Source organism: Rhineura floridana, chromosome 3, assembly GCF_030035675.1.
Source record: "Rhineura floridana isolate rRhiFlo1 chromosome 3, rRhiFlo1.hap2, whole genome shotgun sequence".
Lineage (NCBI taxonomy): Eukaryota > Metazoa > Chordata > Lepidosauria > Squamata > Rhineuridae > Rhineura > Rhineura floridana.
The window spans coordinates 192,869,088-192,897,049 of record NC_084482.1 but is presented as its reverse complement, the minus strand read 5'-3'; the positions used below and the strand labels follow the sequence as shown (position 1 = coordinate 192,897,049).

The 27,962-nt window shown below is 44.2% G+C and overlaps 2 long non-coding RNA genes across 4 annotated transcripts; both read right to left on the bottom strand.

Annotated features, from left to right (window-relative positions):
• Window positions 1–5,220: 5,220 nt before the first annotated feature.
• Window positions 5,221–8,366, bottom strand: LOC133382398 (uncharacterized). Its single transcript, XR_009761944.1, has 2 exons — window positions 8,229–8,366; window positions 5,221–5,499 (listed from the first exon to the last, which is right to left on the bottom strand). It is a non-coding gene; the product is annotated as an uncharacterized LOC133382398 (long non-coding RNA).
• Window positions 8,367–20,400: 12,034 nt separating this feature from the next.
• LOC133382397 (uncharacterized) lies at window positions 20,401–26,487 on the bottom strand. Of its 3 annotated transcripts, none has more exons than XR_009761943.1 (4): window positions 26,395–26,487; window positions 23,840–24,096; window positions 22,942–23,061; window positions 20,401–21,435 (listed from the first exon to the last, which is right to left on the bottom strand). It is a non-coding gene; the product is annotated as an uncharacterized LOC133382397 (long non-coding RNA). The 3 variants fall into 3 exon arrangements; XR_009761942.1 differs by lacking the exon at window positions 26,395–26,487 and adding an exon at window positions 25,102–25,238 and having other exon boundaries at window positions 20,402–21,435; window positions 22,942–23,064; XR_009761941.1 differs by lacking the exon at window positions 26,395–26,487 and adding an exon at window positions 25,102–25,238 and having other exon boundaries at window positions 20,404–21,435.
• Window positions 26,488–27,962: the final 1,475 nt, after the last annotated feature.

The following is a 27,962-nucleotide window of genomic DNA, read 5'->3' as shown; positions in this document are numbered from 1 at the left end:
TTTAAGGGAAAATCTTTAACCCTGTCTGTAACTGTATTGGAACTAACTTTAACAGTTTTTATACATGGAACTGTTTTAATTGTTTTTACACTTTCCTTGTTTCATAGTTGTAACTGTTTTATAATTGTATATTTTATTGAAGGGCCCCTTCCTCAGAGCAAGGCAAAGAGAAGGGGTAGGGGAGAGACTATCCGTGCTGTACTGCATTCCTAATGGCAAAAGAGTTTAAAAGCGAATAGAGCCAAGAGGAATTGTAGGAGCAGAACCACCCACCTCTTGCGCTGGCCCTGAATCCATGTTGGTGGTAGAAATGTAACTAGGTTGGACAAGCAAAATGGTAGTGGCACAGGTAATCTCCTGGGCCACCTCACCCAGAATGCTTCACTCTGAGGAAGGACCAAGGGAAAGGGAAGGAATAGGGGAGAAACTGTCAGAGCTGTGCTGCCTTCCCAATGGCCAAACCGTTTAAAAGTTAATGTGGTCAAGAGGAAGTGCAAGAGCAGAACCACCCACCTCAGAGGGCACAATCCCTTGCACTGCCTAACTCCGGGTTTGTAGTAGAAAAATAAAAGTAGCTTGGACAAGTCTCCTGCCTGAATGTACTGAGGTATAAGCAAACACAGCTGGTCACACTTGCCCAAACTCTCCCTTCTAGACCAACGCCATAGATATAGGAGCTCTCGTCCTTTGCAACTGATCAGCCTAGGCTAGGTTTGGCTCTCCTGATGTTGCTGAACTACAGTTCCCATCATCCCCAGCAAGCAGCACCAATGGCAAGGGATGATGGGAAATGCAGTTCAGCAACATCTGGAGAGTTAAATGTTCCCACACCTGTGTTAGGAGCTCCCTTCCTAAGGGAGTGAAGCAGAGGGCATGAAGGCTCCCAGGCAAGGATACTTACCATCAAAGTCTGTCATCTTCATGCAGTGTCCATCGTCCACTGTACAGACAGACGGATACCAGCATATGGTAGGGCTGAGCGGAACATACCGCAGGATTCGCATTTTATGGCTTCTGCTGTAAAAGAGACACTTTTGTTTTAACTGTTCCTTGCAAGCAACATCTCCTGTGTGAAATGCATAAGAAGAGTTCTGTGGTATCGGATGAAAGGTCCCAACAGTCCACCAAGCACAGAATCTTGTTTTTCACAGTTACTAGCCAGATGCTTCTGGGAATCCTCCCACATATTTATTTACACAGTCTCTATCCTGCAACTTACTTACTTACTTACTTACTTACTTACTTAATTATTTATTTATTAAATGTATATCCTGCCGTTCCTCCCAGAAGGACCCCAGGGCGGCAAACGAAAATACTAAAAGCACTTTAAAACATCCTAAAAACAAAAGACTTTAAAACATATTAAAACAAAACATCTTTAAAAAGCAATTCCAGCACAGATGGAGACTGAGATAAGGTCTCTACTTAAAAGGCTTGTTGAAAGAAGGTCTTCAGTTGGTGCCAAAAAGATAACAGAGATGATGCATGTCTAATATTTAAGAGGAGGGAATTCCAAAGGGTAGGTGCCACAACACTAAAGATCCGCTTTCTATGTTGTGCAGAATGGATCTCCTGACAAGATGGTATATGCAGGAGGCCCTCACCTGCAGAGCGCAGTGATCAACTGGATATATAAGGCATAAGACGATCTTTCAGGTATCCTGGTCTCAAGCTGTATAGGGCTTTCTACACCAAAACCAAAACCATGAACTTGGCCTGGTAGCAAATGGGCAGCCAGTGCAATTCTTTCAGCAGTGGGGTAACATGTTGGCAATAATCTGCCCTAGTAAGCAGTCACGCCCCCACATTTTGTACCAGCTGCAGCTTCTGGACCAATCTCAAGGGCAGTCCCACATAGATTGCATTACAATAATCCAGCCTGGAGGTTACTAGTGCATGGACAACAATGGTCAGGCTATCCTGGTCCAGAAATGGCCGCAGCTGTCTTACCAGCCAAAGCTGGTAAAATGTACTCCTAGCCACTGAGGTCACCTGGGCTTCTAGCCACAAAGATAGATCCAGGAGCACCCCCAGACTACGAACTTGCTTTGTCAGAGGGAGTACAACTCCATCCAAAGCAAGCAATTGAACAATTACCCAGACTCGGGAACCACTAGTCCACAGTTCCTCCCTCTTGTTAAGATGCAGTTTATTGGCCCTCATCCAGACCACCAGTGTCCAGGCACTGGTCCAGGGCTTGCACAGCCTCTACTGATTCTGATGTTACAGAGAAATAGAGCTGGGTATCATCAGCATACTGCTGATACCTCACCCCAAATCTCCTGATGACCGCTCCCAAGGGCTTCATATAGATGTTAAACAGCATAGGGGACAAGATGTTACCCTGTGGCACCCCACAGCACAACTGCCAGGAGGCTGAAAGACAATCACCCAATGCTATTCTTTGAAAATGACTCTGGGGACAGGATTGGAAGCACTGTAAAACAGTTCCTCCAATACCCATCTCACCAAGTCGGTCCAGAAGAATGCCATGGTCAATGCTATCAAAAGCCACAGAGAGATCAAATAACAGGGTCACACTCCCCTGTCCTTCTCCCAATAAAGGTCATTCACAAGGGCAACCAAGGCTGATTCAGTCCTCTAACTAAACCTGAATCTAGTGAAGGGGCTGATTATCATCTGGGGCAATAGTTGAGACATCATATCTCCATCCTTCTTCCTCCTCCAGAAGCTCCTCGTTGAGCTCTCTAGTCTGGTAGTAGTGTACTAAATGCTAGATTTGTCCATAATGAGACTATGCTCATCCATAATATGGTAAGTGGATTAAAGGGCTGACCTGGCATGCATCAGAGAAACCTTGGTGGGTGGCTCTGACCTAAGTCAACTGGGAATGACAGAAACTCAAAATAAACTCAATCTGTGCCCACCTGAGTACTCAGGGGCTTCTAGTGGGCTGGCTCAGGACTTCATGGGGCTATTTCAAACGGCCATTTGTTGAATACATGGAGCTGGGCATAAAATGGTGCATTTTGCAGCCTGCATTGCAACCTCAATGGCCAGCTAGCAGATTTCCATTGGGTAGCTTAGAGGTTGCCAACTCCCACTGTAGGGAAAGAACCCCTGGAGCCCTCGAGGACCCACTATGACCAACTGGCCATCCACTTTTGAGGAGAATCAAGCCCTCAGCATAGCAGCACCAACCCTGTGGAACTCCCTCCTCTTACATACCAGACAGGTCTACTGAAGATATTCCTTTACCAACAAGCTTTTTAAGTAGAAAATTCTATCCTAGTCTGTATCCGTATTGGACTTGAACTTGTTTTTAAATATATTTTTGTTGATTATGTTTTTATTGTTAATTGCTGGGATGTTCTATGGGAAGCAATTCATAAATTAATCAATAAATCTAGCAGAGGAGGTTTGGCTAGTTGGTTCTTGAATATGGTTAATGCTTCATTATGTGAGGGAATGGTCCTTGTCACCTAGAAAGAAGCAGTGGTATAGCCACTCCTATAGAAAACAGCCCTGGATCTGGTGCTTTGATCTAACTATAGTTACAAATACACTCCTTTTAGGGAAAGTGGTGGAGAGAGTTACCATGGGGCAACTCTCTTGCCTGCTCACACACAAGGTACAGGCCACATTCACCCCATATATTTATGCCGCTATTATTCCACTTTAAATAGTATGAGCTTTCCCCAAAGAATCCTGGGAAGTGTAGTTTGTGAAGGGTGCTGGGAATTTCTAAGGATCCCTATTCCCTTCACAGAGTTACAATTCCCAGAGTGATTTAACAATCAATCCCTCTTCCCAGACCAAGGATTGACTTAACATGTAGGGATGGGGGAGAAATTTGATTCAATTTACATGTAAGGGTGAATCTACCTAATTCACACTTTCCAAAACAATATGTGAAGAACCTAAACACAGCCCACCCTTTGCAATTCACACTTCTCTGAATTTTGTAGTGCAGTTCTCCAGCCATGTAATGTGTACAAAATTATTATTATTATTAACAAAATAAGCAAAACACACTATAAAAACATAACAATAAACAACAACAAACAATAGCATTACCAGCCCCACACAGCCACAGGAAGGTTTGGCAGCATATTAAAAAAAAAACTTGATCTCAATCTGTCAAATGCCTGGGATAAAAGGTACTTCTTTACCTGGTGCCGAAAATATGTCAATGACAGCACCAGGTGGACTTCACTGGGGAGCATCTTCCACAGATGGAGAGCCACAATTGAAAAGGCCTTCTCCCTTGTCACCACCCTCCGAGCTTCCCTCATGGGGGGGGCTGAAGAAGGGCCTCAGAGGAAGATCTAAGGGTGCGGGTCGGTTCATATCGAGAGAGGCATTCCAGAAGATATTGGGGTCCTGAACCATAAAGAGCTTTATAGGTCAAAACCTATAAAAACCACTTTGAATAGAACTTGGAAGCGTATAGGCAGCCAATGTAATGAGAACAGGATACATATATTTGGAGAAAGAGTGCATAAAAATGTATACATTGGTGAAGATACTGTAGCTTACAAAAATGCATTGTGTTAGGGTAGACTGCATACAAAGAAGTGTATATTAAGACAAACAAAGATGTATAAGACAAATTCGCACTAAAATGCCAATGAATTTTCATGTGAAAATGCAGAGAACTGAAAAATGAGAAACTGAGAGAAACCAGAACTGACAGGTTCACCCATCCCCACTAGCATGTCATCCAAACCCAAGTTTGTGGTTAACAGCGCATGGTTACTGAGGCAAAAGGTTAACCATGAGCCCAGGTTTGGACAACACACTAAACTGTGTCTTAGCTCAGTGCTGTGCAGGAGTACAAAAAGATTGGGGTGGAGCAGTTGAGCAGTTGAGAGCTCCTCTCTAGAAGTCCACACATGTGCAATCATAAGAACACAAGAAAGTAAGAAAGAACCCGGCTGGATCAAGCCCCTGGCCCATCTAATCCAGCATCCTGTTCTCACAGTAGCCAGCCAGATGCCTATGGGTAGCCCGCAAGCAGGACCTGAGTGCAAAAGAGCTTTCTCTTCCTGCAGTTTCCAGCAATTCATGTTCAGAAGTATTTACTGCCTCTGATTGTGGAGACAGAGCTACAGCTGTCAAGCCATATTTTTTGGTTTAACATATCATGAGAACCAGGCAATTGGAAGTGATTGCTGATGTGAAGCATTAAACAAATCGTACCAGAGACCCTAGATGTTTAATGGACAAGTTGATGCAACACACACACACACACGCACATCAAATAGAATTACACATCGTGATTGTTTTATTAAACACTGGTGTCCCTTCATTTCTCAAGCTAAGAAGATCTTGTATCTGAGACACATCGATAAATGGTAAGAATCATTCTGGTCCAGCATTTTACCCTCATCAATGTCTGGCGCAAATGCGAGACAACTTTAAATGGTGGAATTGCTGCCAATCAAGTTCTCGATTCGTCTCCTCAATGTTGTCACATATGTACCTGCACGATTTGTGTTTTCTGGTTGGCTTATTTCTTGGTTATCAAAGTTCTTCCTGTAAAGAAACCAATACACACAATTTTTTAAAAGGTAGTGAAAAGCAGTAAGGTCAGCTTCCCCTTCCCAAACTAATCCCTAGGCACTTTTTAAAAAATTCCTCCCAAAATTCCTTTGGGAGGAAGGGTGGAATATTTTTTTGTTTTTATCATCATCATCCCCTTTGCAAATAATTATTTGGAAAAATCATATTTTCTCAAGTGTATCCAGAGCTGGAAGAATGCAATATCTTCACAACAGCAGCAAGATGATTTATTTATGTATTTATTTACTTCATTTATGATCGCTTCCTATGAAGCATCTCAAAGCAGTTTCACAACGCAATAAAAAAACATACTTAAAACAATGCTTATATAAAAACAATTTCACTACAGATACTGCCTGGGCTGATTTGGAAGGCTCTTTTGCACAAACACTTGTACATGTGTAGAGCCCACTTGCACCTGTGTTCACTGTAACATTTGAACAAGTGTGGGATAGCCAATTAGGGACCTGCTGCCCATTTGTTATAGTTTGAAATATCCATCTGGAAGAGCCCTGAGATGTTTAGTGGCACTTGGATTTGAATACATTTGGATATGGCAGTTCATCTGCCTCATCAATTCCATCCCCTGAAAGTGGTCACTTGGCACAGTGTCCAGTGTGCCATCTAGTAAGCTTTTCTTCTGCAATTTTCCACCAAACCTATTAGGTTGACAGGCTTGCAAGTGTCCCCAGGCTCACTGTGCTAGGCTGCCTCATTTTTATTTCCAGCACAGGCCTGGTATCCAGCACATTATATCCCGGAAATATTTCCAGCATTTTAAGCATTCTTTTTGATTTGCATTTGGCTATAGCATAACAGCAATAACAGTGCACATATATGCTGTTCTCCACTGTCAGGTGGCTCTGAGGAACCCTAAAGGAGGAATTAACAAACACACCCTAACATATTTTTTCTCTCTCTGCCCTTCTCTAAACTTGTAATATGGATAAGTTTGTTTTTCAGGTGGGAGCTAAATCTGAGATACTTAATCCAGCATCAAAGTCAAGGTCAGGAGCTCACTATCATTACCAAAGTAATTTGGTTCATGAAGAATCAGAACACAGGGACAGACCAGAGGTGAAAGAGGAATGTAGCTATAGGCAAAATCAAGCTTTTGAGTCTGGTATTCCTGGGGATCTGTCAAAAAGGGGTGAGACAATTCAAATGGCCCTGAACAGCAGTGAGGGCCATAATTTCTGACAAGAATGGTTCCATCAGTGGTGTACCAAGAGCAAAACGGTGGGAGCTGTCCGCCCCGGGTGCAGGCAATAAAGGGGTGCATTGAATCGTCCTTGTAGAGGAGAGGGCAGGATCCCGGACCAGGGGTGGGCGGACAGGCAGGGAGGCACAGGCGTGGGGAGGGCGGTGGCGGCGGCTTATGTGTGATTGGGGGTGGGAGGGGGCGATAGGGATTGCACAGGCATTGAATCCGTGTTGCAGGTGTTCTCCACCTTGGAATTCTGCCTTGCCTGACTGTACCATGGAGGACAGCAGGCTCGCTGGCTCTGGCCAAGGAAGGAGGAGAAGAAAACGAAGCTCTGGCTCGCAGCCACAGGAGCATAGATCCGGATTGCCGGGCCTGGCAACCAAGAGGTCTTCTGTACCTTTAAAAGTTGTGCAGGGGGGAGGGAGAATTCCACCTTGTGGTTTTTCCCATTACAGTGTTGCCAGAACACTTGCACTTGGCTGACTTTCTCTTCTCCTAAAGATACAGGATCAGTCTCAGGTCCTGAGCCTGGTAACCCTATCAGGCACTGCTTTTCAGCAACTGGCTGAGTGCAAAATAAAAATGAAGATTCCACACAGCATCTGTTACAGCACTACTGATCCAACAATGACCACCACTGTGGCCCAAATACTCCTATGTTTGCTGGCTAGACTGCCTCCAAGTCGACCTCGCCTTATGGACAGAGCCGCCCCTAGGCACCAGGAAGCGGGGCAGTTGCCCCAGGCTCCGTGCTTTGGGGGGGCCCCATGCTTGGCGATGAGAAGCTGGGCTGTGGCGGGGTTTTTTCTCTTCAGCCCTGCAGTCTCGCCAGCTACTTCTTGGGGAATCTCCCGCTCTTCGGCTGCGTGCCTGAGCTGTTTTTCCCCTCTCCGCTCATCAGCTGTGAAGCGGGTGTGCGTGCGGCGCTTAGCTAGCTAATTTTAGGTGGGAGGTTTGAATCCCCTGCCTGAGTGGCTTCCTTGTGGTGCCTGCCACCCGCTCATCAGCTGTGCAGCGCGTTTACAGGCAGCGCTTGCCGGCTTATTCTGGGTGGGAGGTTTGAAAGAGAGAAAGAATGTGGGGGCCCCCCAACTATGCTTTTGCCCTGGGCCCTGCACATGCTAAGGACAGGCCTGTTTATGGAGTCCCTATGATTAGGGTTTTCGTGGTAAGTGATATTCAGAGGTGGTTTGCCATTGCCTTCCTCACTCCTATGTTTACTCAAGAACAAATCCAGGTCAGTAAAGCTGGTCTCCGATGTTAAGGAAAAATTTCCTGTTTCCAGGTTCTGGCTGTTTTATTACTTCCTGTAATGCAACGAGATGGTTACTGATGAGCTGCTTCTTAATTGCTCCTTGCTAGTCAAGTTGTCTTTAATTTTTGCTTTCCTGCATTTTCCTTCTTCTTTTATATTTAATAATAAAAAGAGAGATCTCACTATAAAATGAAAAGAAAAGCAATAATGTAAGGAAAACAGTAAGTATAACAAACACACCTGTCACAGGGAACAGAAGCTGACCAACAGCACTATTCTATCAATCCGCACAGCTTTATATCCCATTGATTTTAGAGGGTCTTACTCCCAAGTAAGTGCTTACAGAATTGCCACCTTAAAGGATTAATGAATGAGTGATTCATCAGTAACCCCCTAACAGCACTGAACAGAAAGAAATGAGAGGTCCAGAACCTGCAAACAGGAAGCTTTTGATTAAAGGCATAGTAAACTCCATCAATAGTGCTTTGCCTCACCGCAGGCTGGTGCTGCACCTGCATTCTGTGGCCTCCCCAAGGGCCTCAGATAAAATGTAAAAACATATGTGGGGGGGACACAGAAAATCCTGGGATGCAACGACAATGAGGAGACCTAGTCCCTTTATAAAGAGTGAACTTTTATGGCAATTCCAGAGAAAAAAGGCTACCATGGACGTATCCAGGGCTTCCAGTTGCAGTTGCTTTTATCAGAACAGCAGCTAAACATATATTGGAAATGAGTTTTTGGATCCTTCCATCGAGTTCCACATTTCTCCTTTTCTTTTTTTTCTATACAGCCTAGCATGAGTTTCTCCATTTTCTTATCTGGGAATGGAGAGAGAAAAGGGATTTCATTTTACTGTTCTAATGATAACTAGAGAAAAAAGCTAATCTAACACATGCAATGTGGTGTGTATTGATAGAGGACTTCCTGTACATATTGTAAAACCCCTCTGTGTGTATGAAATGTGTATGTGATATGTGTATGGGTGATGTCCAGGTAAGTCATACCCAGTGTAGGACCACTGAAATTGAGTAACTTGATTCCAGTGGTCTTATAGGGTGTACTCTGAGCATGACTGAGCTTGGAATAGATATTGCCCATTGAGATAATATCTGTGAATTGCTGTCGATGCCAGGTCTTTGGGGCAGCATAGTTCAAGAGATGCCTGGATGCTGGAAGCAGTATGCAAGATTATTCATCCAGAATGGCCAGTTCCATGGAGGAGTGGACCTTAGAGAATGCACAAGCTCAAGAAAGGCTCCTTACCCCCATCAATTTTCAGGGCGAAGCAAATACCATCACTGGCTAGGCAGAAAGTGTCGAGTGGAATGCACGGTGCCAGTGACCACACAGAGACACACTGTCGGCAGTGCAGAGCATCTGTTGTTAGAGAGATAGAGATCTTTTATTGCAGTGGCTCCCTGCCTGAACACATCACTCCTACTCAGATGCTCACCATTCCAATTTTATCTTCTTTACACTAGAAAGAACATCAGAAGAGCTCTATATGGGCAGTACGCAACTAAACAGTTCTGCTGGCTCAAGGACTTTTAGCTTGTAATGGAACTTCCCCACTCCTCTCCCTGCACAACCCTAAATCTGTTCCAGAGGGGTGTCCCCCAAACCTCTGGAGCAGATTAACAGGACACACAAGGGGTGCAAGAGGAGAAGAGGGATCAGGAAAGCCCCACTGAGCCTGCTCCACGAGCTAGAGGGAGCCCCAGCTGACAAAGCGTCAAGGCAAGTTAAGCAGCAGAGCGAGTTTGGCAGCAGGGCGAGGAGGCCAGGGCCCCCCACTCTGCCCGTCTGTTCCCTGAGCTCAACTAAACCACAGTCTCCAACCCATTGACGTAATAAACCTTAAACAAAACTATGCAGGTAAGAAGCCAGCAGGGGCGTGGGGGCTTTCCAGTGTTTTGCACCGCCTGCAGCATGTACGACTATCTGCCTGTTGGGCAGAAGTCGTGGGTGTGCTCTCGGTGCAATGAGCTCCTGGCTCTCCGGGAACGACTTCATTTCCTTGAGGCCGAGGTGGCAGACCTGGAAAAGCTGAGAGAGGCAGAGAGGTGTGTGGAGGAGGCCTTCAAGGACGTTATAGCTGTGTCCCACTCCAACGATGATAGCTCTCCTGCTATCACGGAGAACGATGGTCTCGGAGAAGGAGAGCATCCAGCTGAGGAAGAGGGAAACAATCCCTTAGAAGGGACCCATTCCTTGGGGGATGAGCAGCTATCCTCTCGTGCCGAGGATATATCTCCAGGGGGTGGAGGGATCCTTGTAGTGGGTGATTCGATCATTAGGAACATAGACAGTGGGGTGTGTGATGGGCGTGTAGACCGCAAGGTGTTTTGCCTGCCTGGTGCGAAGGTTGCGGATATCGCCCGTCGTTTAGATACTTTGGTAGACAGTGCTGGGAAGGAGTCAGTGGTCGTGGTGCACGTTGGCACCAACGACATGGAGAAATGCAGCCGTGAGGTCCTGGAAGCAAAATTTAGGTTGCTAGGTAGGATGCTGAAAGCCAGGACCTCCAAGGTGGCTTTCTCTGAAATGCTACCAGTTCCATGCGCAGGACCAGCCAGACAGGCCCAGCTTCGCAGTTTCAATGCGTGGATGAGACGATGGTGTCGGGTGGAAGGGTTTGGATTTGTTAGGCACTGGGGAACATTTTGGGACAAGCCGGGCCTGTACAAAAGGGACGGGCTCCACTTGAACCAGAATGGAACCAGACTGCTGGCACTTAAAATTAAAAAGGTAGCAGAGCAGCTTTTAAACTGACTGAGGGGGGAAACCCGACAGGAGCTGAGAAAGGTCCGGTTCGGAATAAACCTTCCCCCTGGGATAAAAACCAAAGAAATGATGAAATTTTAAAAGGGGTAGGCCTAGAAGTAGGCATTGTGAGAGCAGGGGCACAGGATATAAATTCAGAAGAGCAAAATTACCACAGGCCTAACCACAAGTGCCAAAGACACTTGAAGAGAGACACTGCTTACAAGTGCCTGTACGCTAATGCTAGGAGCCTCCGAACCAAGATGGGAGAACTGGAGTGCTTGGTCTTAGAGAAGAGCATTGATATAGTGAGCATAACCGAGACCTGGTGGAATGGTGAAAACCAGTGGGATACGGTTATCCCTGGATATAAACTATATCGGAAGGACAGGGAAGGACGTATTGGTGGCGGAGTCGCTCTATACGTGAAAGAAGGCATTGAATCCAGCAAGCTCAAAACCCCAAAAGAGGCAGACTCCTCCACAGAATCGTTGTGGGTGGTATGAAATTGAGGAAGCATCCAAACTAGGAAATGTGGTAGTAATGGGTGACTTCAACTACCCGGACATAGACTGGCTGCATATGTGTTCCAGTCATGACAAAAAAGCAAAGTTTCTAGATATTCTAAATGACTATTCCCTAGATCAGTTGGTCATGGAACCGACCAGAGGGACGGCAACCCTGGACTTAATCCTCAGTGGGGACCGGGACCTGGTGCGAGATGTAAGTGTTGTTGAACCGATTGGGAGCAGTGACCACAGTGCTATTAAATTAAACATACATGTAACTGGCCAATTGCCAAGAAAATCCAACACGGTCACATTTGACTTCAAAAGAGGAAACTTCACAAAAATGAGGGGATTGGTAAAAAGAAAGCTGAAAAACAAAGTCCAGAGGGTCACATCACTCAAAAATGCTTGGAAGTTGTTTAAAAACACTATATTAGAAGCTCAACTGGAGTGCATACCGCAGATCAGAAAAGGTACCGCCAGGGCCAAGAAGATGCCAGCATGGTTAACGAGCAAACTCAAGGAAGCTCTTAGAGGCAAAAAGTCTTCCTTCAGAAAATGGAAGTCTTGTCCGAATGAAGAAAATAAAAAAGAACACAAACTCTGGCAAAAGAAATGCAAGAAGACAATAAGGGATGCTAAAAAAGAATTTGAGGAGCACATTGCTAAGAACATAAAAACCAACAACAAAAAATTCTATAAATACATTCAAAGCAGGAGACCATCTAGGGAGACAATTGGACCCTTGGATGATAAGGGAGTCATAGGTGTACTAAAGAACGATAAGGAGATTGCAGAGAAGCTAAATGAATTCTTTGCATCTGTCTTCACAGTGGAAGATATAGGGCAGATCCCTGAACCTGAACTAACATTTGCAGGAAGGGATTCTGAGGAACTGAGACAAATAGTGGTAACGAGAGAGGAAGTTCTAAGCTTAATGGACAATATAAAAACTGACAAATCACCGGGCCCGGATGGCATCCACCCGAGAGTTCTCAAAGAACTCAAAGGTGAAATTGCTGATCTGCTAACTAAAATATGTAACTTGTCCCTTGGGTCCTCCTCCGTGCCTGAGGACTGGAAAGTGGCAAATGTAACGCCAATCTTCAAAAAGGGATCCAGAGGGGATCCCGGAAATTACAGGCCAGTTAGCTTAACTTCTGTCCCTGGAAAACTGGTAGAAAGTATTATTAAAGCTAGATTAACTAAGCACATAGAAGAACAAGCCTTGCTGAAGCAGAGCCAGCATGGCTTCTGCAAGGGAAAGTCCTGTCTCAGTAACCTATTAGAATTCTTTGAGAGTGTCAACAAGCATATAGATAGAGGTGATCCAGTGGACATAGTGTACTTAGACTTTCAAAAAGCGTTTGACAAGGTACCTCACCAAAGGCTTCTGAGGAAGCTTAGCAGTCATGGAATAAGAGGAGAGGTCCTCTTGTGGATAAGGAATTGGTTAAGAAGCAGAAAGCAGAGAGTAGGAATAAACGGACAGTTCTCCCAATGGAGGGCTGTAGAAAGTGGAGTCCCTCAAGGATCGGTATTGGGACCTGTACTTTTCAACTTGTTCATTAATGACCTAGAATTAGGAGTGAGCAGTGAAGTGGCCAAGTTTGCTGACGACACTAAATTGTTCAGGGCTGTTAAAACAAAAAGGGATTGCGAAGAGCTCCAAAAAGACCTCTCCAAACTGAGTGAATGGGCGGAAAAATGGCAAATGCAATTCAATATAAACAAGAGTAAAATTATGCATATTGGAGCAAAAAATCTGAATTTCACATATACGCTCATGGGGTCTGAACTGGCGGTGACCGACCAGGAGAGAGACCTCGGGGTTGTAGTGGACAGCACGATGAAAATGTCGACCCAGTGTGCGGCAGCTGTGAAAAAGGCAAATTCCATGCTAGCGATAATTAGGAAAGGTATTGAAAATAAAACAGCCGATATCATCATGCCGTTGTATAAATCTATGGTGCGGCCCCATTTGGAATACTGTGTACAGTTCTGGTCGCCTCATCTCAAAAAGGATATTATAGAGTTGGAAAAGGTTCAGAAGAGGGCAACCAGAATGATCAAGGGGATGGAGCGACTCCCTTACGAGGAAAGGTTGCAGCATTTGGGGCTTTTTAGTTTACAGAAAAGGCGGGTCAGAGGAGACATGATAGAAGTGTATAAAATTATGCATGGCATTGAGAAAGTGGATAGAGAAAAGTTCTTCTCCCTCTCTCATAATACTAGAACTCGTGGACATTCAAAGAAGCTGAATGTTGGAAGATTCAGGACAGACAAAAGGAAGTACTTCTTTACTCAGCGCATAGTTAAACTATGGAATTTGCTCCCACAAGATGCAGTAATGGCCACCAGCTTGGATGGCTTTAAAAGAAGATTAGACAAATTCATGGAGGACAGGGCTATCAATGGCTACTAGCCGTGATGGCTGTGCTGTGCCACCCTAATCAGAGGCAGCATGCTTCTGAAAACCAGTTGCCGGAAGCCTCAGGAGGGGAGAGTGTTCTTGCACTCGGGTCCTGCTTGCGGGCTTCCCCCAGGCACCTGGTTGGCCACTGTGAGAACAGGATGCTGGACTAGATGGGCCACTGGCCTGATCCAGCAGGCTCTTCTTATGTTCTTATGTTCTTATGTTCACTGCATAGCTAAAAGTCCTTGTGCTAGCAGAACTGTTTTGTTGGATACCGCCCTATGTGTCTCCTTAGAGTTGTTGGGTTCAATGGGACTGACTCCTAGGTAAGTGAGTACAGGATTGCAGCTTCATGCTGACAATGGAACAGTGCTCTTGGGCCATTGCTGGGGTACAGGCACACTTCTTTGGGTACATTTTTAAAAATTGTATTTCAAGAATTGCAAAATACAGTAATCTACAACATTAATGATCCCAACCTAAGAGGAATGGTGTTTTTCCTCCCCTAGGTCCCTCCCCCCCCAAACACTTTTATTCTAGAGCAGGATTTCCCATACATATAATTGCCACTGATTTCAATAGCAACCATCCAGTTTCGCAGAGTAAAGCTAATTATATCAGGGTAATTGCTGGGATCGGGCAAAACCATTCCACTCAAGCCACTATGGTCTTTAGTAAAGTGAACCTGGAGGGGGGGGACACAAATGTGTCTCTGAGCACAGAGAGATGTGCCTTTAAATTCCCCCACAATCTGCAGGCCCCCCTCCACCTCCTCCATACATCACAGCAACAAGCGCATTGAAAATTAATCAACATCATGATAACAGTGATCATCCTGTTTCTCCATAGTGATTTGTGTGTGTATGGATATAAGAAGCCAGCAATTTCCATTCCAAACTGTATTTGTCACAGTCAGCACTGTTTCCATTCTGCTGCTGTTTGCTTTCTGCCAAATGCTATGCTATTCATCTCACTGTCCGCCATTTAACCTAAGTTATGTAACTTATATAACTATTTTAGTAACTTACATTCATTTCAATGTAAACGAAGCATCAAAACAATGTTTTTTTAAAATAATTAATTCCATTTTGTTTGCAGACTTTTTTAAAAAAGATGATGTAAACTGCTTGACTGATTTCCATTTCTGACCACAGACAAACCCATGAATTGCAGCAATTTCTGCTTCCTTTTCCGTTTTTATTATTATTATTATTTTCCGTTTTTGGCAGAATTCTCTGACATCCCTTTATCTGTGCATGTATGTGCTGTCCAAATGCACCCAATATTTTCTCAGCTAGTTCTTTCTCCCCACCCCGAAAATGTCTCAGTAGAATTCCAAATTGCTTTTCCAAGTTATCTTCCAAATTCAGAAACCAACTTAGAGACATCTCACTTTTTAAGAAGACACAGGGAAGTAGGAGTGACAGCACAGATTGACAAGTGACATAGTTCACCTTACGTCTTGTAGGTTGAACTTACCTCCTAGTGTTAGACAGAGAAAAACATAGACTGCAAGTAGCCAAACTTGGGCCATGAGTGGCCCATGAGTCCCAAGGAAGATGATGTTCCTCATTTCACAGACCTTTGGCACTGAGAGAGTGAAACTGATCATTCCAAGGGTTACTCTGTTTGGGTTTTTTTCTTTGAACCTATAACACCCACTTACACTCCAAAGATCAACCTGTTCTTTTGGAGGAGGATCAAAATGTGGCTAATGGGCCAAGGGAGCTTTGCTGATCTTTTTAATGTTAGAACTCCTCAAAGTGAAATATCAAAATACCTCCCACTCTCTAAATCTTGGTTATTCTGGGACTGTCAGCCTCTGCTTACTCCTGTCTCATTTGCTTTCTTGTTTATGGAGATCAGCTGAGCTCCCTCCCTCCTGTCCTTGTAGTGCTTGACTTTGCTTCCTTTGGAACCTACATTTAGTGTATAGTATAGTATAGTATAGTATAGTATAGTATAGTATAGTATAGTATAGTATAGTATAGTATAGTATAGTATAGTATAGTATTTGTTTCACCAGTTAATCATTCCAAACAAGATACCTTCCACACCTATTTATTGTCTTACTTCATGATAGTACTTGACAGTGTGCATAGGGTTCTCAGATAAGCTTTTTACCAAGTAGCTTGATTCAACCTGAACTCTGTACATGCCCTGTAATTGTATGTGAGGTTTGGCTTTGCTTTGAGTAGTGCTGTGTTGAAATCTGTCCTCCACTTTCTTGAAAGTTTTCTTCCTTCCCAAAAGAAGCTTCCATTTTTCTGTCTCATTCTTGGGGTCATCTGAGAATGTCTTTAGGATTTCAGATATTCAATCAGTGCAGGGTTTTGAGCTCACTTTATCATTGGGACGTGGCCAAGATTGATACATATGGGTGTTATTACATACTAGTCCTACTCAGTGTAGACCCATTGAAGTTAATAGGCATGACTAACTTGGGTTTATTAGAACTCAGCTAAATGCAACCCTGTGTTTTTACTTTCCAGTAATCATTTCTCCAGCACTCTTCAGGCTCCCTGCTTGCTGCCACACAGCTGCAGTGGAGAAACATGTCCCTTGACTAGAATGCAAGATCTGAGGATTTACAAGTTCAATGAGATTGTTGAGATCTCTTGTCTTGGGGTCAGCCTCTAGGTACCTGGTAGGGTATGACCACGTGAACCCAGAAGGATCATCTACACAGGTTGACAGCACTCTTATAGATGGAAGAACTCTCACAATACCATCAAGTCTTTTTGACCACACACAAACTATATTCAAACCAATATAATTTCTTTCTGGATTTATCTACCTTAACACAAAATTTCTAATGGCCCTTAAATGCTGCTGTGAAGTCTGAGTTAATATTGGTTTTGCTGCGGCATTAGAGATTGTTGACTGTGCTAGAGCATTAGTGAGGATATTTCTCCTCTTATGCAATAATTCTGATTTAGCATTTTGGTGCCCTGGTTCATACACAACTTCAGTCATGGAATTGGCTTATTTAGTATAGCAAATTTCAGTTGCTTACATGTTTTAATGGTATTAATTCCTTGATCAGAAACCCATAGGTAGAATAAGGAATTATTAAGGTAGGGAAAGCAATGTAGTTCCATTTGGCTTCCTTAAAGGCATGGGACTAAAAGTCACACTCGACCAGTTCTTAGGCTTTTCTTCTCATTCTTTAGGCAAACTGTTCTTCTCCTGGGTCTAGTGTGGCATCTTCTTCTTGAAACATGGTGCGTACATGGGGAATCTAAAAGTTACTATAACTTTTTTCTTTTCACGTAAGTGGATGAAATTTGCAGGTAAAGGAACCCCCCCCCCCGAGTGAATTCAGCCTGCCTGCCAAATTGTAGGCAGAGCTATCCAAAGGTTTTCAGGCAGGGAATCTTTAAGTTGTTGTTTTCAAAAAAGGAAATGTCTCTTCACTTTTTTATTTTCTGCCAGAAATGGATGCAAATTGCAGACAAGATAGCCCTTTCTGAGGGGGTGAAGCCTGACCAGGTTCAGCAAGAAAAGTGCACCAGTTCTCCCAAAAGGACAGGCTTTACTGTTTTAGGATTGGAAAATAGAAATCATCTTCTATTGGAGGGAAGATCAGTTTGAAAACTGGGGACATGAAGAAGGTGCCTTTGGATAAGAAAGCTGGCGAAGTTCAGACAAATACGTCTACAGACTATCATGCTAGGTGACTTTATCTTCATTTTAAAGAGCTGGAAAAGTCACTGGTTTTTCTCACCACCACCCTCCTTCCTAGAAGTACCCTCCATGAAGAAGAGAGAGAGAGAGAGAGCTTCCTGCTGGAGGGGACTAACTTTGGCAAAGGCTAGGCTGAGCTGCTCTGATTTGGGTGTGCTTGCCAACCCACAGAATGATGACCCACGTGAAGAACAATTGTACTGGGCTCTTGATACAGTTATCCGCAAGCACCCTCTCTCAGGGATTGTGGAACCCATTCTGCACCTTGGTATAATACAGAATTGAGGGTGATTAAATAGGCTTGATGACAGCTTGAGTGCAAGGGGCACTATGAAGCTGAACAAACATGCGCAAACACATAATCACGTCTACTGCATGATGCTGAGGGTGGTGAAGAAAGTCTATTTCTCTGCCTCCACTGAGCAACTTTCTAGTGGAGCTTTTTTATTGTCTAGAGTCTGTTAACATCTAGTCCATGGAATGGAGTTTTAGACCCTTTGGAAGTCCACTTATTTGCAAGGCACTTTGAGAGTAAAGTCGCTTGCCTCTGTTACAGTTTTGAAACCATATTTACTTCTGTCTCCACTGAGGCATCCAGTACAATGACCACTGTGACATCCTGCTATCAGTTTTCACTTGATGTGGCCTGATGACACGGGCAAGGTGCTTGGGAAGATTCACCCAACTACATGTTCCCTCAACTCTTGGTCCTCTTGGCTTATTAAAGCATGCTGAGGTGGTGTGGCTGGGTGGGTCCAGGGTATGGTCAATGCACCCTTGCGGGACAGAAGGATCCTGGCCATCTTAAAAGAAGCAGCAATTTCACCACTCCTAAAAAGGACCTTAGTCTGGGTTCAAGCCTTATTATGAGAATTGGCCTTGGTTGCTCTGATGGATTACCTTTATCAGAAGAACAATGGGAAGAGTGACTGTGTTATTCACACTTGATCTCTTAGCAGCTTTTGATCCCATTGACCGTGGAATTCTCCTGAACCAGCTCTGTGACATGGGCATTGATACCATCTTGTCCCCCAATGCGATTTAAAATCTACATGAAGCTCCTGGGAGCAGTGATTTGGAGCCCGGTATTATCAATACCCTGACAATACTCAGCACTATTTCTCTGTTACATCTGAATCAGGAGAGGCCATGTGTTTCTGAACTGGTGCCTGGATTCAGTTGTGCACTAAATGAGGGCCAACAGACCGCATATGAATCCTGGCAAGAGAGTGGTGCTGTGGGTGAGCAGTTCCCAAGCAGGGATGGGCGAGAATTTAGATTCAGTTTGCATTTCAAGCTGAACCTGTCAAATTTTCACTCTCCAAAATCATATGAGAACCAAAACAGTCAGCCTTCAAAATTCGCACTTCTTCAAATTTTGTGATGCAGTTTGCCAACCAACCAATGTTTACAAAAATGAATATATTAGTGGAAAGTGTGCATAGAAATGAATATATGAGTGAAAATAACATGCAAAAATGCATTATGATGAGAAATGGCTTGCAAAAATGTGTACGTTAGTCAAACTCCCTACAACAATGTGTTTATTAAAAGAAATCTGCACTAAAATGCTGGAGAATTTTTATGAGGATTCTTTTTTAAAAAAAAAATTGCCAATTGCTGCAGAAGTGTAGAGGACTGAATCTAAGATTGTGAAAATGAGAAACTGAGAGAACTGAAATTGACAGAGGTTTCCATCCCTATTCCCAAGTCAGATAACTAGTCAATTGCCTACTTCTGGCAGGGTCATTTACCCCCAGAAGGAGCAGACTCATCCTGAATCCACCTCTGTCACTAGAGGCCCAGGTGACCTCAGAGTCTAGGCTTCAGGTGGGGCCATTTCTAGACCAGGATAGCATGACCATGGTTATCCATGCACTGGTAACCTCCAGACTGCATTTCTGCAATGGGGTCTCTGGTCTGTTATGAGGCTGCCCTTGAGGTTGGCCCAGAAGCTGCAGCTAATGCAGCAACCCGACTGCTCACTGGGGCAGAATCTTGACATCATATTACACCATTGGTGCTTGCCCTGGCTGCCAGTTAGCTGCCAGGCTACATTCAAGGTGCTGGCACTGGTATACAGATGCCTGAACAGTCAGGATATCTAAAATATTGTCTCACCCCTTATATATCTAACTGATCACTGTGCTCTGCAAGTGGTTAGAGAGTCAGAATAGGACTGGGGACACTCGGGCTCAAACCCTCACTCAACTATGAGGCTCACTGGGTGTCCACGGGTCACTTGTTATCTTTCAACCTAACATACCTCACAAGGAGGTTGTGAAGATAAAATAGATGGGGAGAGACCCATGAGTATTACCTTGAGCTTCTTGGAGGAAAGACAAGGTATAAATTGATTCCGCTGAATTTGAAATGCTGGGTACTTTTGTCATTATTGTTTGGATAAAACAAAATTCCTCTGACCCCACTGTTTAGATTAAGGGTTGTAGTCAACATAGTGAATAAGTAGTGCTAAACCAGGGTCCCTGTAGTGCAAGGATTACCACTAGCGCAATGGGACTTTTCCCTCTGTACTCCCCCATGCACTGTCACACCCTAAATCTGTCCTTTCCCTGACTCTTCAGAGCAGATCTGGGGAGGATGTAGGCTGCGTGCAGGGGGAGGGGGGGAGTCCCATTGCACTAGTAGTAATCCTTGTGCTAATGGGATGAGTTAGTTGAATGCCATCTTTAATTTGCAGCTCCTCCACAAAAATCTTTTGGGTGAAGAAAAAAAACAGAAAATGTGATCATGTCTGCTTTGGTCCTTATGTGCCTTAGGCTGCTGTAGTTGTAAACACACTTACTAGGAAGTAATCCTAACTGGACCCTGTGGAACGTACGTGCAAGCAAACAAGGAGAGGATCACATAGCACAACACCTCCATCTCTCATACTTAATACTGGGTGTATTTGTAATTATTGTTTGAATAACCGTAAAGCATTTGTACTTTTAAATGTCATAAGGCTACCACACATCACAATGCTTGTGCAAAGCTATACACCAGGAGTGGGGAATCTTTGGCCCTCCAGATGTTGCTAAACTACAACTCCCATCAGTCCCAGCAAGCATAGCCAATGGCCAGGGATTGTGGGAGCGGGACTTCAGCAACATCTGGCGGGCCAAAGGTTCCTCACACCTGCTATACATAATGCATTTCATGTATTTAAAACAGGGGAAGTCAGTTCTGCATCTCATTCTGTTTCACCAAAAGTGTCCGGCAGGTGGAAGGGGTGTCCTGAAAACATAAATAAACTGTGGGATACAAATTCCAGAATGCACAACTCTGCCCAAAAGCATCCACAGAAGAAAATCCTATACCATTTCACCATCCGGATTATGAGAACGGCAGCCTGATTAAAGGTAATTGAGTGTTAAAATGAATTTATGTTGCATACTTTCAATCTGCACATAGACACAGAGCTGTCAAGTAGACATAAAAAAGTGTTGATGATTTGCACATCTTTATTCCCTCCTCCCAATACTTGCTTGGTAGCTACTTACAGAAGGGCTGTAGGTCAGTGGCAGAGCTTTGCATGCAGAAGGTCCCCGGTTCAATCCCCGGCATCTCCGGGTAGGGCTAAGAGAGACTCCTTGTCTGAAACCCTGGAGAGCCGCTGCCAGTCAGTGTGGACAATACTGAGCTAGATGGACCAATGATCTGATCTGGAATAAGTCAGCTTCATATACCCTAACTTTCTATTTTTTTTACTGTTATTTAAGCAATTTATTATGTTAAATATATAATAAAGAGCAAAAGGAAGGAAAAGAAGCTCTTTTTTTGTAAGGAAGTTAACATTTCCTTATGCCCATTGCCTTCTCACTCCTGCGTTTAAATAAATTTGGTCTTGACTTTAACCAACAAATCAGTAAAACAACAGACGCACACAACAGCTGGCAGCAACCCAAAGTAGATACATCTTCTCCCATGGACTAACTGGCCCAATTGTTTCGATCAGAACAGCAGATAAACTCATGTTCCATTTGAGTACTTGGATCTGTCCACTTTCCTCCACATTTCTTGTTTTCTTTCACTGTACAGCCTCGTATTAGTTTTTCCACGTGGTTATCTGGGATTGGAGAGAGAAGGGACAGTTTTAAGTAGGAAACACCCTATCATCATCATTTATTTATTTATTAAATTTCTTCTTAAATTTATTTATTAAATGTCCCGCCCTTCCTCCCAGAAGGAGCCCACAGCAGCAAATAAAACCACTAAAAGCACTTTAAAACATCTTAAAAACAAAAACCGTTAAAACACATTAAAACAAAACATCTTTAAAAACATCTTAAAACAAAACATCTTTAAAAACATCTTAAAAAGCTATTCCAACACAGACTGAGATAAGGTTTCTACTTAAAAGACTTGTTGACAGAGGAAGATCTTCAATAGGCGCTGAAAAGGTAACAGAGATGGTGCCTGTCTAATATTGAAAGGGAGGGAACTCTAAAGGGTAGGTGCCACAGCACTAAAGGTCTGCTTCCTATGTTATGTGGAACAGACTTCCTGATAGGATGGTATCTGCAGGAGGCCCTCACCTGCAGAGTCCAATGATCGACTGGGTATATAAGGGGTAAGACTATCTTTCAGGTATCATTTGGATGTGGTTTTACATGGACTACAGCAGGGTTGTGGAACTGCCTGTGGACTTCCCCATTTGGCCCGCGAAGCTGTAGTGGCCAAGCCATGACCACCTGCCCTACACTTGATGCGGGACAGGCAAATATCCAGCTGGTCCAAAGGCAGGTTGCAGGCTGATTGTCGAGGCTCGCATAGCTCCATGCAGGGTCCTAGAGAAGACCCAACAATCAGCTAGTTGTTGCAGCTTGCATAGCTCTGCACATGGTGCTTTGAAGCCCTGACAATCAGCTGATCATCCCTATGGGCAATAATGTGTCACCTGAGGTCATTACAGTGTCAATGGATTGACAGGTGGGAAGGCCCATCCACATGTCAAACTTGCCCAGGCACCGGGGGGGGGGGGGAGAAATAAACCTCTAACCTGCCAGATGGATCCAGTTCTTCCATCCTGAATTAGAGCTGTGCCAAAAAATTTGAAAAATTCTGTTTTGACCATTCACTGAGGTAGGTTAACTTTGCAAAATGGCCACAAATTTTCTTTTTTTCTTTCTTATAGTAACATTTATTATGTTGGACTATGACTTGGGAGACCAGGGTTCGAATCCTGACAGCCGTGAAGCTCACTGGGTGACCTTGGGCCAGTCACTGCCTCTCAGCCTTAGAGGAAGGCAATGGTAAACCACCTCTGAATACCGCTTACCAGGAAAACCCTATTTATCATCATCATCATCATCATCATCAACCCTGTGCCACTCACAGCAGCAGAAGGCTCTTTTTGGAGCTTCCCCCGACCTGGCTTCCAGGCAAGACCCAGGCCGTCAACTGCTGAAAATTTCAGAGAAATTTCTTGCTAACCCCTAGGCAGCATAAAAAGACCTGCTCATTGCTTTTGCAGAAGGAGAATCTTTTTGGGGAACTGGAGTGGGGGATGGGGAAAGTTTTTGGCCCAGAATCGATGTGGGCAAAGGGCATGTCTATTGCCAATGGTCCTTACCCACATAAGCTTTTAAAGTGAAGCAGACCTCCTTGTCCCTCTAGGCTTTGCACTTCCTTCTGGGGCGATGGGATGGCTCCCCTTGACTCAAAGAGATACAGCTGTGGCATATCAAGGCATCTGCTGGTAAAAAGACATGCGTTTTTGTACTGTTTTAATCCTAATCACTCCCCCCACACACATAACTATCACTGGTACATGAAATGCTGCTTTATACCAAGTCACAGCAATACATACCAGTGTATTGTCTACACTGAGGGGCAGTGGCTGTCCACCGTTTCAGATGGGGGACATTCTTGGCCAGCCTTTCCCAACCAGTGTGCCTCCAGATGTTGTTGGACCACAATTCCCATCTTTCCTGACCATTGGCAATGCTGGCTGAGGCTGATGGGAGTTGTGGTCCAACAACATCTGGAGGCACACTGGTTGGGAAAGGCTGTCCTAGGCCTTCCCTAGAAATATCAGGGATTGAAATTGGTATAAATATGCATTTTTATAAACCTTGTTTGGTTGGAAAACTGCATCACAAAATCCAGATGTGCCTGCAGTGAAGTGGCAAAGTTATTTCCTCTATTTCTCCAATTAAAAATAATAAATTACCCTGTAATAAATGTGGGCAAAAAGCAGTTTCAGCATTTTTCATGCTTACAAGGGAAAAATGAGAAGAGCCTTGCTCAATCTGGTTCTCAGAGGCCCATCTATTCCAGCAACTTGTTCTCATAGTGGCCAATCAGATGCCTGTGGGAAGCCTGCAAGCAGAACCCGAGAGCAATAGCATTCTCCCCACTTGTGACTTCTAGGAACTGGTATTCAGAGGCATACTATCTCTGACATTGGGAAAGGGGGGGAGCATGCACAGATCAGTGGCATTGCATATCTGTTTACTGATAGGGCTTACCTCCTGCTGGGAAGCAGAGGAAAACACAGGAAGGAAGCAGCCATATCTGAGCCATGCCTAGCTGCTGTAGTCCCCAAGCAGAAGTCGTGTCCTATTGGCACAATCAGGGAGAAAGCGACTTCTTGTTTGTGGTCAGTCTGGTTTTTATCCCAATCTCAGAACACACTGACACTCCAGAGATAAGTCTGCACTTCTGAAGGTAGATTGATGGCATGGGTGATGGGCCATGAGATCACTGACGACCATGTGTTCCATTCCTGAAGAAAACCAGTGAATAACTGACTGTCCGCGTCACCCGTTTGCACACGGCACTCATCCGTTGGAAGAATGCGCCCTCCACCAATACAACCAGCTTATCAGACACTCTCTCGTGATTGGTTCCAACATCCCTCAAGACAGCATCGGAACATTACCTAGTGCCGGGGCATGGCTAATATCCCCATTCCTTGATATGACACTGGCCGCTGTTCAGAATTTCTTTACTAAAGAGCACACACTATTTATAGTGTTATTTCCATGAATTGAGACTATTAAATACATTCTAACTGGGGACAAAAGAGTTTAAAAATTAATGATTTGTGTATTAAATAAAATTAAACTTAAATGCTTCAACTGTCACATCAGACCGCCAAATGTCAATGCCCCCCTAATGAACCCAAATGCCCCCTAAAGTTTGTAGTCATGCCAATGCCCCCCTGAAAGGCTGTAAGGCCTCTGTCATGAATCCCTACCGTCAAGGCACAGGGACCGTGCGTCAGACCCAAACCCCACCCTTAAGGAAATGGGACTGGAACCAAAAAATACCAATTCACCCCTGCCAAGGCTGTGCAATCCAACACCAACCCTGCAAGGTAGAAGGTAGGCTGCCACCACCCCTGTTACTGGTCCACTCAGAGCCAGGGGATCTCTGAGCCCAGGCAATAGATACAACCAAGATCCTATGAGGCAAGAGCCACAGTTACACTCCTTGCCAGGAACCTCCGGTTTAATACCTCAATTTAGGGTTAAGCTTTTAACTTCTTTCTCCCTCTTTGGTAGTTACGTGACTGAGATGGTCAAGGTGCTGAATTCAGAACCACCCTTTCTCTCAATGAACACACCAGGTTAAATAGAAGTAGCTTTATTAAAATATATAAGTGCCATCAAATATATAGCAGCAAGTAATCCTTTAAGACCATACACCCAAACAGGGGTTTCGGTACAAACAAGAGAATTCACAGACACAACAAGAAAATAACAACCTTTTCTAGCCTAATACTTACACATGAGGTAGATGGTTGCAACGACTACTCTCCTAAGAGAGATTGGCATCAGAACAAGAAGAATGGAACCCTGCGTAGTTGCCTCCCATAGGCAACTCCTAGGGAACCAGGAACCCTTTAGGTCAACTTCAGGGAACAAAAGCTTTGGGATTCCAGCCCTATACTTAAGGGAAAGGATCCTAACGGTCCCAGATTAATTATCCAATCAGGAATGGGCTGATGTAACCCCTTTCTAGATGTTTCTCCCTTTTGCGCGCCTTCAGGTCCCCCTCCCAACTGTGTTTCAAACTTCACAGGCCAAAACGACCTTGAGTGCTAGGCACTTGCTAATCAGCACAGATAGCCAGGTGTTCATGTTTAGGCTTCTTCTTAACCGTCCTCAGCTGGAAAGTGAAACTCAGGATTTTGCTTTGTCAGAGGCCTGACTTTTCCTAACTGTAGAATCTCCCAGAGCCCCTTGCTTGAGCCAAGATATTACTTATGAGATTTTTAATAACTCATGAACATATACAGGTTCATGACAGCCTCCAGGGGGGCACTACCACCACATTGGGAATCACTGATTTAAACTTTCTCATGCTTTGAAAGAATCTAGTGTGTAGCCTCACCACCATTAGTCATGTGTAAATGGCATCTACAGACATACAGGTGCGTGTGCATGGGCACCCTTCACATGGCCACTGGAAAGGTGGAGAGGAAGGGGAGCATTGCTGGTGTGTGCACCTGTGCTGGTGGAGAAGCTACACATCATGCAACACTTCATGCAGCGTTTCAATGTGAACCTTCCCATGCACTCATGCCACCAGCATGGCACACAGTGCAGTCCGAAGACTCAATATCCCACCCAGGGCAATTGATCCTGGCAAAAATCTCCCTTGTCAGGGCTGAGTAAGCTAACAACAACCCGCAAGGTAGGTAGACTGCCACCACCCCTTAAACTGGCAACCACACTGAGTTAAGGGGAAACCCAGAGCTCAGAACTAAACCTGCCAAAGATTCCAGAAGACAAGAGCCAAAGTAGCACTCCTTGTCTTGGAGCCATAGGCAATTAACCAAATACACTGTAGTGTGTGGTCAGTGGCCAAGGTACCAGATTCAGAGCCAAACTCCTCCTGAAATGAACACACACTGGTAATAAGTAGCTTTACTGAATAGAATATGTGCACAATTAATAGCAGCAGAATGGTTCCTTAAAACCCACACCCAAAGGGGGCCAGTTTGTGACTTGAACAGACAGTTCAATAACAAAATAACAGAAAATAACAAAACTATCTAACCTACTCTTGTACTTACAAAGAGGTATTGGTTGTATAGTGCCACATCTCCTCAGGGATGCATAGCTTGGGTAGCAGATGGAAGCGGAACCCACACAGGTACCCACCTATAGGCAAGATGGAACCCAGGGGAACAAAGGCTAAAGATTTCACTCCTATACTTATGGAAAAGACCCTAGTAACAGTCCAGAACTAATAGCCAATCAAGGGGCTTTCTCATGATGCAATGCTTCATCAAGTCTTCGCACCTAACTGGCACGTCCTCCCTGAATCTTCCCAGCCTTGTCACCTTGAGTATCAGGCCCTTAGCTGATAAGCAGGTGTGCGAGCACACAGGCCTCCTAATTAGCTTCAGCTGGGAAATGAAATTGCAAAATCATTGCTCTCACACAGAGGCCTCATTTTAGATAAGATGAAACCCCACAATTCTTTACCAAGAGCCATTTTAAATTCAGGCTTTTTTTACAAATCCCTCTAGAGTCTTCAAGCTTGTAACAGACAAAGCTCTCCAGAAAGGCTGAAGAGGCAAGAGATCTTTCCAGTTTCCACACAACTTTACATGCAACAAACCTGTTTGTTTCTCTATGGTTGTGCCTAGTCCTCATGTCTACTCTCAATGTTGCACTTCAATCAAAGGGATGTGACTTTTTTCTGAGTATGTACAGCACAATGCTTTGTTCTTAGAAACATGTGATTCTTCCTTCAGTGTCTGTAGCCCACCTCAGGTGTTATAAAATAGTGAGAGCTAAGAAGCGTCTGGGATGGGGGAGGAGATTTGCTAGTGTCTCTGTGCATTGAAGATGCATCTCTTATATGAGTTTTCACAGAAAGGCTAAATTAGGAGAAATTAACAATACTGCTTTCAGGATCATTGCTGAAGACGATTGGATGATTATTGTCATGTGCCCCATAGAGAACAGAATTGAGAGAATGGGGAATGAATGGAATCACAGAGGAATTTTTTCCTGAGACCCCGGTCAGCCATGGGCCAAGTGATCCTGCTAGTGCCTCTGCTGAAGAAAGCTTCCGTAGCCCCCCTCCCTAGCCTGTGGCAGACAGCAAGGATAGCAGCCTAACCTCATCTGTGGCACCTAACCCAGACTTTTGGCTGCTCACTCAGCAGCCAGACTGTAATTTAGCAGCTGAACCATTCCAGAGAGATAAGGAAAGGGAATCCCTCTCAGACTTGGAACTGACCATTTCTCCAAGGTCACACAGGGGAGACAAAAGACATTTACAGCTGGAGAAATTAACCTCTTTCCCCAAGAGAAGTCCCTGCCTTGCTTCAAAGACTAGAGTACTGCCCCCCTTTTATTTACACTGTCTGGGTGTGACAGATGTTATGACATCTTTCTGTTGCTTCCACAGCCTAGTTGCCTGTTGGCATTCTGTATCCTGATTCATGCCTAGTATGTTTTTTTTTTTTTTTTTTTCAATAATTTTTATTCAGATTTTCATAAAACATACAAGACAAAATCATAAAACATTCAAAGACAAAAAACAAAATCAAAAATAGTTAAACAAAAAGAAAAAAAGATGAAAAAAAAAAACAAAAATAAAAAATAAAGAATAAAATATTGACTTCCC